This window comes from Dasypus novemcinctus, chromosome 4 (assembly GCF_030445035.2).
Source record: "Dasypus novemcinctus isolate mDasNov1 chromosome 4, mDasNov1.1.hap2, whole genome shotgun sequence".
Taxonomy (NCBI): Eukaryota; Metazoa; Chordata; class Mammalia; order Cingulata; family Dasypodidae; genus Dasypus; species Dasypus novemcinctus.
Window position 1 is genome coordinate 164199305 of NC_080676.1, and position 8556 is coordinate 164207860.

Genomic DNA, 8556 nt, shown 5'->3' on the forward strand with positions numbered 1-8556 from the left:
GGAACAAATGAACGTCTGACCACAGGACATCAGGGAACTACGTGGCCAGAACTGCCAATCATGGACTGGGCATCATCAAAACCACCAAGTCAAGGGGTGGGTAAACCCAGCAGTGAACTGTCATAGAATGGACAAGGTAAATATGATACCTCATGTAGAGCAGGCTCAGGCAGGTCCAGAGGACACAAGTGAGCACCACGAACAGGTACCCAGACCCCATGTCTTCCTCCAGTGTTGCACCCGTGCTTCTCCCTCGGTTCACACCTATGATGATTTTGGGGAGTGAGAAGATGCCTTTGACCATCTGACAGAGGCAGAGAAGTATGAACTTGGTTCACAGATGGATCGATTCAGTATGGATGCAATCCAAAATGGGTGGCTATCATACGATACCCTACTCAGGGTCAGCTTTGAACGTCAGAAGAGAGGGGAAACACTCATGAGCCCACCTGATCAGTCACATTATGGACTGCGCTTGTGTGTAGCCCAAGGAAAGGACAGGCAGAGATGTGTGGGTGGTAGCTCATAGACTGGTTGTGGATCCAAGGCCTGGAAGAAGCAAGGTCAGAAGATATGGAGCAATGAGATCCGGGGAAGAGTCAAAGCACAAGAATCACAAGTGAATGCCCAGCAAAGAGTGTGCACTGCAAGGTAGGCACCAAATAGGCAGACAGGATGATGTGTCCAGTCGATGCCAGCTAGCCTATGCCCTTGGCCACCCCCAGGCTGGCACTATGGGTTCATGAATGCAGCAGCCAAGGCAATCTACAGGAGACCGTGCAACAAAGGCCCTTCTCACCAAGGCCAAGCTAGCTACTATCACCAATGAGCATTCAACTTGCCAGGGGCAGGAGCTAGTGCCGGGCCCCTGATATTGTACCATCCCTTGAGGAGATCATTCACTCCTTGAGGAGACCATCCTGAAAATGGCAAAATGTAATCCTTACTGGAACTGACATGGGTTTGCCTTTCCTGGCCACCACATGACCATCTGAGAGGACTAGAGCATCTGATCTGAGAACATGGAGACCCTACAAAATTGCCTTGGACAAAGGACCACTTTACAGCAAAGACGATGTAGGAATGGGCACACTCCCATTGGATCTACTGGTTCTGTCACAAACTACCTTCCAGAAACTCCTGGAAGGTGTTCATCCTGCTGTCCAAATAAAAGAAAAAATCACATCCCCAGAGGGAATGGTAGAGGCTGTGTCACCCTCTAGATTTAAAGGACATAGTGCAGATAATATCTTTTAGAGTACAGTACACACCTGGGAAAATACTGTGCTGCATCCCCCAATAGGCTGAATTCATGAACCCAGGAACCAAAAGGTAGAATTTGGGTGTCCCTGCTCACCATCACACTAAGGTACCCACTTAGTGAATTTGTGCTTCCATACCTTTGAGCTCCATGGGACTAGAGGTCCTGGTTCCCAGAGGGGAGATGTTTCTACAAGAAACACAGTAAGAGTCCCAGGGAACATAAAGTTGCCATTGCTACCCAATCACTTTGGGCTCTACATGCCAGCAGACCAGTAGGCAAAAACAGGTGTCACCATGCTGGCATGGGTAATTGACCCTGATCATCAACAATATATAAGGAGGCAGGAAATAATATGTTTGGCATCCATATGATTCCTGGGGCATCTATTATTTCTCCCTTGAACTGTTTTAATTGGAAATAGACTAGTACAGCAAGCAGCCTGAATGGACATGGTAAACTTCAATGTTGAGAGTCTGGGTTTCCCAACCAGTGAGGCACCTAGACCAGAAGAAATGGTAACTACAGGTGCGGAGAACTAAAAAGGGTGCTAGAAAGGGAGATGAGCACTGGCTAGCATGTCAGGATAGCTACAGAAGTGGGAACTGTAATTTGTCACCCAAACTCTCCCCTTCTAACTTTTCCCAGAAATTTTGATCAACTAAATCCTGCAGAACCTCTGCCAGGATGGAGTGAATGTAATATGGGAAATATATGTAACTGCACCATGAAAGGGGTGGACTATAGTGGTTCCCTTTTACTCCCACAGCTACTATGGGTGTTGCCTGCTTAGGGCTTCTCAGAAGTAGCCCATGGTCAATGACCTGTGGACTGTCCCAAAACCAGCCTCCAGTCTCAAGACAGGCCACCTCTGTGATGCAACTCACACTCCAGGGCTACTTCGTGGGATCATAGTAAAGCTAGCCATCAGCCAAGACCACATCCTTGCTTAGCCTTTCTCCCCTGCTCTGTGCTACATGCCTAACGCCTCTTCTCCTGAGAACATGTCCTCAGTGAATCATTTGCACAAGAACACTCATTGCAGACTTTGCTTCTAGAGATGGCAAACAACCGCTGTATCAGCCTGGAATGTACACCATTTTCCCAAAATAAGGATGGATTTGTGTTGATCTAGCCACATCCTTCTCCTGTGTTCTCTATGACACAAATATGTTAAAGACAATTGGCTGTGGCTGATGAGGTCTCCCATGGTCTTTAAAGAGAAAGGCCAGATGTTGAGCCCTATCACATGGAAGTCTTATGAACTTTCAACCAAGCAGTCAACTAATATTGACATTAAAACGAGCACAGCCCCACATCCTCCCACCCCAAATTGTCAGCACTCAACAGAATTACTGGATTCTGTATGTCCACACTGCCATCCCTCACAGTTATAGAATGGCTTCCCCAGTGCCTAGCATCAAGTTCTCACACACAGTGCCCATGGCAAGGAGGAAGAGGACACAAAAGGACATTTTCATGAAGCTGTTTATTTTTTATTATCAGAGAGGAAAATATTTCCCGGGAACTCTGAGCTAACTTTCCTGTACATCTCATTGCCTAGAATTGGTCGCATGCTAACTCCTAGACCTGAGCTGTGCTGGGATTGGACTGAAAATAAGTCCAACCCAGGACCTGGGAAATCTGCTGCTCAGATAAATCAGAGGTTCTGTTGGCAAGCAGGAAAGAGCCAATGGTGTCTGCCACAAAACTTAAAGATTTAAACCAATACTGGAGTTCACCGTCACCACATAGGGAAGGACCTTCAGTAGTGCTGATCTCATGGTTTACCTTTAAAGGTGATATTGTTAGTATCTAAAACAATTAATTGATCATTTCCTGCTCAACATTACAATTCATTCAATGAATGAATTGGGGCCTTAGATTTTCAGTTAGTGTTACAGAAATGGTGGATTTTTCCACACCATCTTCCTGTATCAATACTACCAACAATAGAACAGAAGATAAAGCAGAAGAAACAAACTGTTAAAGAAATCAAAACCCAGACACAGTTGAATAATTTCTCATTCATATGGTGGTTCTTCATGAAAATATTCTGTGACATATAAAAAATATATATATATAAAAAATAATATAACTGACCAAGAAGCTTCTAGTTCTAATACCCTTCCTGTTGTGAGCGAATTCTCACAAGTTTGGGAGACAAAGCCCCGCCTTCTAGCTGAAGGGGATAAACTTCTTTCCTGCGTCCTGGATGCTCATGTGTGGGTTTGTGGTTCCTGCAGTGATTGGACCGTCCCCTTAGATGCTTAAGGAGCGAGGTCACAATGAAGGGCCGTCTGGGATTGCACACTGCAATGGGAACAGGCACCGAGCACACACCCAGAAGTTCAACGCTCGAGATGGACGCTGTCTGGAGGCAACAGGATCACAGCAGATGCTTCCCAGGAACTCTCTGCTCTCAACTGCTGGGCCTGCCCCTGGCCCTGCCCATTCCTGAGCCAGGTCCTCCAGCTCCTCCTCAATTCTGCGAGTATCAGATATTTAATGAGACTGGTTTGTGTTCTTCCAAAACAAGAATCCAGGCTGGTGCACAAGACAGGTACATGGGCCAGTCTGGAATGTGCACCTGGAAGGTCCCTGAGTGCACGCAGGGCAGGCTCCCTGAGCGTGCTGGGCAGCTACGTGACTGGTTGTTGGCAGGGACCATTGTCTAGTACAATTTTTTCACAGCCATGGGCCCTTTGACATGCAGGAGTAATTAGCTCTGTTTTTATTTCTAGGTGTCAGAAAGCCATGAGCCCACAGTCCATTTCTTTTGCTTTCCAGGGGATCCTCAAAGAAATATTTTGGTCATGTTAGGGCTGTTGTAGTCTCCCACTTGCTAAAACAAATACCATAAAATGGAGGGACTGCCCAACAGAAATTCATCATTCCCGATTTCAGAGGCTACAGAGCTTGATGCGTCCCAGGACTGGTATCTTCAGGCTGGCCGGCAGTCCTTGGGGCTTCTTGGCTTTTCCGTCACATGGCAATGCATGTGGTGGCGTTTCCTTTCTCTTCCTGGTTCCGTTGGCTTCCAGCTTCTGGCTGCTCTCCATGGCTTCTCTTTCCATCTGACTTTCACTCTGCTTACAAAGGACGCCAGGAATCGGTTTAAAGGCCCAGCTGACTCAGTGGGGCCACCCCTTAATTGAAGCAGCATCTTGAAGAGATCCGACTTAGGTGTCTACACCCACCTGAATTCAGACCGAGACAAGACCAAGCTCCAGCTGGGCTCCACGATTCAGTCCACAGCAGGGCCTTCTTGCAATGGGTTGTTTTTCTATTCAGAAAGAGGCACGCTGCCAATGACTGTTAAAGAGAGGGAAATAGACTGTGTCTTCAACTGCTTTCTAGCTACAAATTGTTGCTTGTTGTATAATACAAAGCTCAGTTCTAACGACCCCCTCGCAGCACATAACGTCTAAGGTGTGCCTTGGTACAAATGCTTATCTCTTCTCCACAAAACATTGCCTCTTGAAAAACTGGTATAAAGACTCAGTGATCTAAGTGGCAATTTAAAATCTGCTTGTAAAGGTCTCCAGGGGCTTCCAAATCCCTCCCTGGATAAACGATTTCTGCTTTATACACTCTCATATCAGCAACACTCTCGTTTGGTTAGTTCACTTCTTGTCATGGAGTGTTCAGGCAAAACAAACACTTAACATTATTGTAAGTTGGTGTCTTCAAAATAATGGGAACTGTTACCCAGACAGAACTTCATAGAGGGTTCCAGGACGTGTGCCTAAATGAAAATCTTAAATGGTCTTACTCAGACTTCTCAAACCAGAAAAGTCTACACATTAGCCCTATGAAGGATCACCCCTCTCCTTGTCCAATGCCAGCCAGGCGCTATCTACTGTTTTCTTAGCAACAGCATTAGATTTGACCTGTTGTCATCATCAATCGGCCCACTGTGGAAACATCCAGAGCTGGTGTCACCCAACACGAAGGTCATTCATTCAAAGCAGACAATTTGGAAGTTCCTGTCTCTGTCCAACATAGTCTAGAGATGAAGACTGACTGAACTGTAACTCAACAAAACAACTTTCAACACAAGAGTTAACTTGAAGCCTCTCTAAAAATGGTGCTGTATTACACAGCTGTGTCCTTTGAGTCTAATAACCATTTTTATTTCCAGTACTTTCACATTCTTTGTAATACTAATGAAAAATGTGATATGCACCCCTGCTTCAAAAAGATTACAAGGCACTGGCTTTGGCAGCAGAAAACTGGCAGAAAGATGTCAGGAATAAATGTAAACATCTGCTCCAGGCATGCCATCTTCCATATGGACAACTTTTAGCACAGCCACCAATCTAAACCATCTTCTTTTGTATTAGTATTCTAAGGAAGGGCAATTAAAAGCTAAAAATAAGAAAACGGCTGCCGTGAAAATACAAAGACATTTAAAAAGGCATTTAGGGCATGCACGTGCTTGGGCACTAAGCTCATCAGCTGATCACGAGGAATATTGAGAATGAATTGCAAGCAAGATGTGGGGCAGATGCTAAAGACAATAAATAGGTCATATAAGACATGATCTCCATCCTCAAGTAGCTTACAATACAGTTGGCTGTCAGGAATCAAGAGAAACTTGTCTTGTTACCCAAGCCTAGTGATGAGGCTGCGGTCTGAGGAGTGTGTAGAAGGTAGATGTTCTTCTCTACTCCTTCATAAACTGGGACTCCAAAACTCTCTGATAACGCTGTGGGATTTGGCTCTGCATTTGTGATCTGAAAGCATGGACACTTTTCCACCCCAGGTCTTCTCCTTACAGTCTTCCACAATCAGAACCATTTCAGCAGACTGCCGGGTGGTCAGAGAGGAGAAGACCACTGACCTCACCCTAATTCCTCTGGATTAGCCATCCCCATGGGATGCCAGACCTTCCCTTCCCCGGGCAGCGCCCATGCCTCTCTGAGTCCCTATGCCTTCACCCTCTCCATCCCTCACATTGGGTGGAATTGTTTGTCTCTGAGTCTGTCTCCACCCTAGACTGGGAACCCGATGAGGGCAAGCTGTGGTGACTCAAACCTGATCACTGAGGCCCAGCTCAGGGCCTTCAAAACAACTGGCATTCAAAACGACATGGCCGAATGGAGGAATCAGTCGCAGATGGTACCCTAGCCTGCTTTTTAGTAGCCTTCACAAGTTCAAGTCCAGAGGCCTTAGGTTCAAGATTCAGCTATTGTAATGCGTCATTCCAGCTCAACTCAAAGACATAACTTTCCTCTGCACCCTTGTTCTTACCTGCCAATGCGTGAACTTAGTACGGAATCATCACCATATTGGAACGCCAACTGGCACGTACCTCCCTCCCTGGCTGCCATGTGGAGTGGGAGGAGTCTTTCTGTAACCAGTGAGACATGCTTCCCTTTAGCCTCATGGAGCCATGTTTCATCTTCTACCTCCTGAGCACAGCTGACTTTATTCAGTTATTGCTGAAAATAATAAATAATACTAATTCTTATTATGTGCTTGGAATCATGCTGGCTCCTATGGCGATTATGGAGATGAACAAGCTATAGCCCCAGTCCTAGAAGAGTTTGTAGTCTAGTAGGGCATAAACTCTGTGCCTAGACTCGGTTACACTAGCAGAGTGTGGCATGCACCACAGGGCGCAGGGCAGGTGATGGCAAAGACGCTCTACTCAATGTGTGCTTAGTCATGTTTCTCGCAGCTCAATTCACTCTTTGATTGAAGGCCATACTGTCTTCATTTCTGGGGCAAGCTGTGCCTCCAAGTGCAGGGTCTTAAAAATACTGCCGATTCTATCCTGAAGAAGCTTCTGTCATCTGCGTTTCCATTTTTGGGCAGGCTGTCAGTCACTGCTTCCCTGACGTGCATGTGGATACGCACAGGCTAATTTAGAGACAGCTGAATAATGACTGATATTGAGGAGGAACTAAGGAGAGGTGTCTACTTTGAGAGGCTGTCAAAATGGGACCAACCCCATTAGCGTTTCTCAACTTGCTAATCTCCTGCATGGCAAACATCCTTTCCCGTGTCACACTTGAGGGGCAAAGAAGTATTTGGCCTAAGGGTTCTTTAAGGCAGAAAATGGTGGTTTCCCAGAAGGGCGTGGAGCCCAGGACCCACACTGCGAGGAAGTCCCACTCCTGACAGCTCCCCCACCCCCGGGAGGCTTCAGCCGCAAAACTCTTGGTGCCCAAATGGGATTCCGAATTCATGGCAGTCAGGAGGCTCTGGGCAACGGTTCTCAACTCTCAGCTGGGAAGCTTTAAAAAATAAATACAGATTCTGAGGCCCAACTTCAGAGATTCTGATTCCTTTGGTCTAGAGTGGGGCCCAGGCATCTGAAAAAAATTTTTAAAGGTTTATTTTTATTTATTTCTCTTCCTTCCCTCCCCCTCCCCTCCCCTCCGTTGTCTGTTCTCTGTGTCCATTTGCTGCATGTTCTTTGTCCACTTCTATTGTTGTCAGCGGCACGGGAATCTGTTTCTTTTCGTTGCATCATCTTGCTGTGTCAGCTCTCCATGTGTGCGGTGCCATTCCTGGGCAGGCTGAACTTTCTTTCATGCTGGGCGGCTCTCCTTACGGGGTGCATTCCTTGCACGTGGGGCTCCCCTACGCGGTGGACACCCCTGCATGGCACAGCACTCCTTGCACGCATCAGCACTGCGCATGGGCCAGCTCCACACGGGTCAAGGAGGCCCGGGGTTTGAACTGCGGACCTTCCATGTGGTAGACGGATGCCCTAACCACTGGGCCAAGTCCACTTCCCCCATCTGAATTTTTTAAAGCTCCCCAGCAGATACCAAAGGGCATCATACTTTAAGAACCTGCTTTGCCTGAAGAGGAGTCAGAGACCCAAAAAGCTTTCTCCTGGGTGCACATTTACCCAGGTCTGGAGCAGATCCCTGAAAATATCTTTATTTGTATTAAAACATCAACGTTTTCTGAAATGTTTGAAATTATTTGGCTTATTTCACATAGAAGCTGTTACTTCTTTTCTAAAACAGTACAGGAAGTTGGTAGTTTTTCATATATACCAATTTACAGGGTGAAATTCTGTATAAGCTAGGCACACAAACTAGTCGTGTAGAGTGAGCCCAGTCATTTGGTCCTCGTGACAGTCTCAGCATCTATGAAACAGGAAACCTGGAGCCGCACTGAACCACAGATCTGAGTTCCACAACGTGGCAAGGGAAGGCAGTCCCTTTCACAGCCCTTGGGTCACATGGGCCCGGCTTGTGGGCCTGTGGTCTGAGCTCCCACGGACGCTACAGAAACTCCAGCCCGAGAAGCAGTCCTCCCACCTCCTCAAG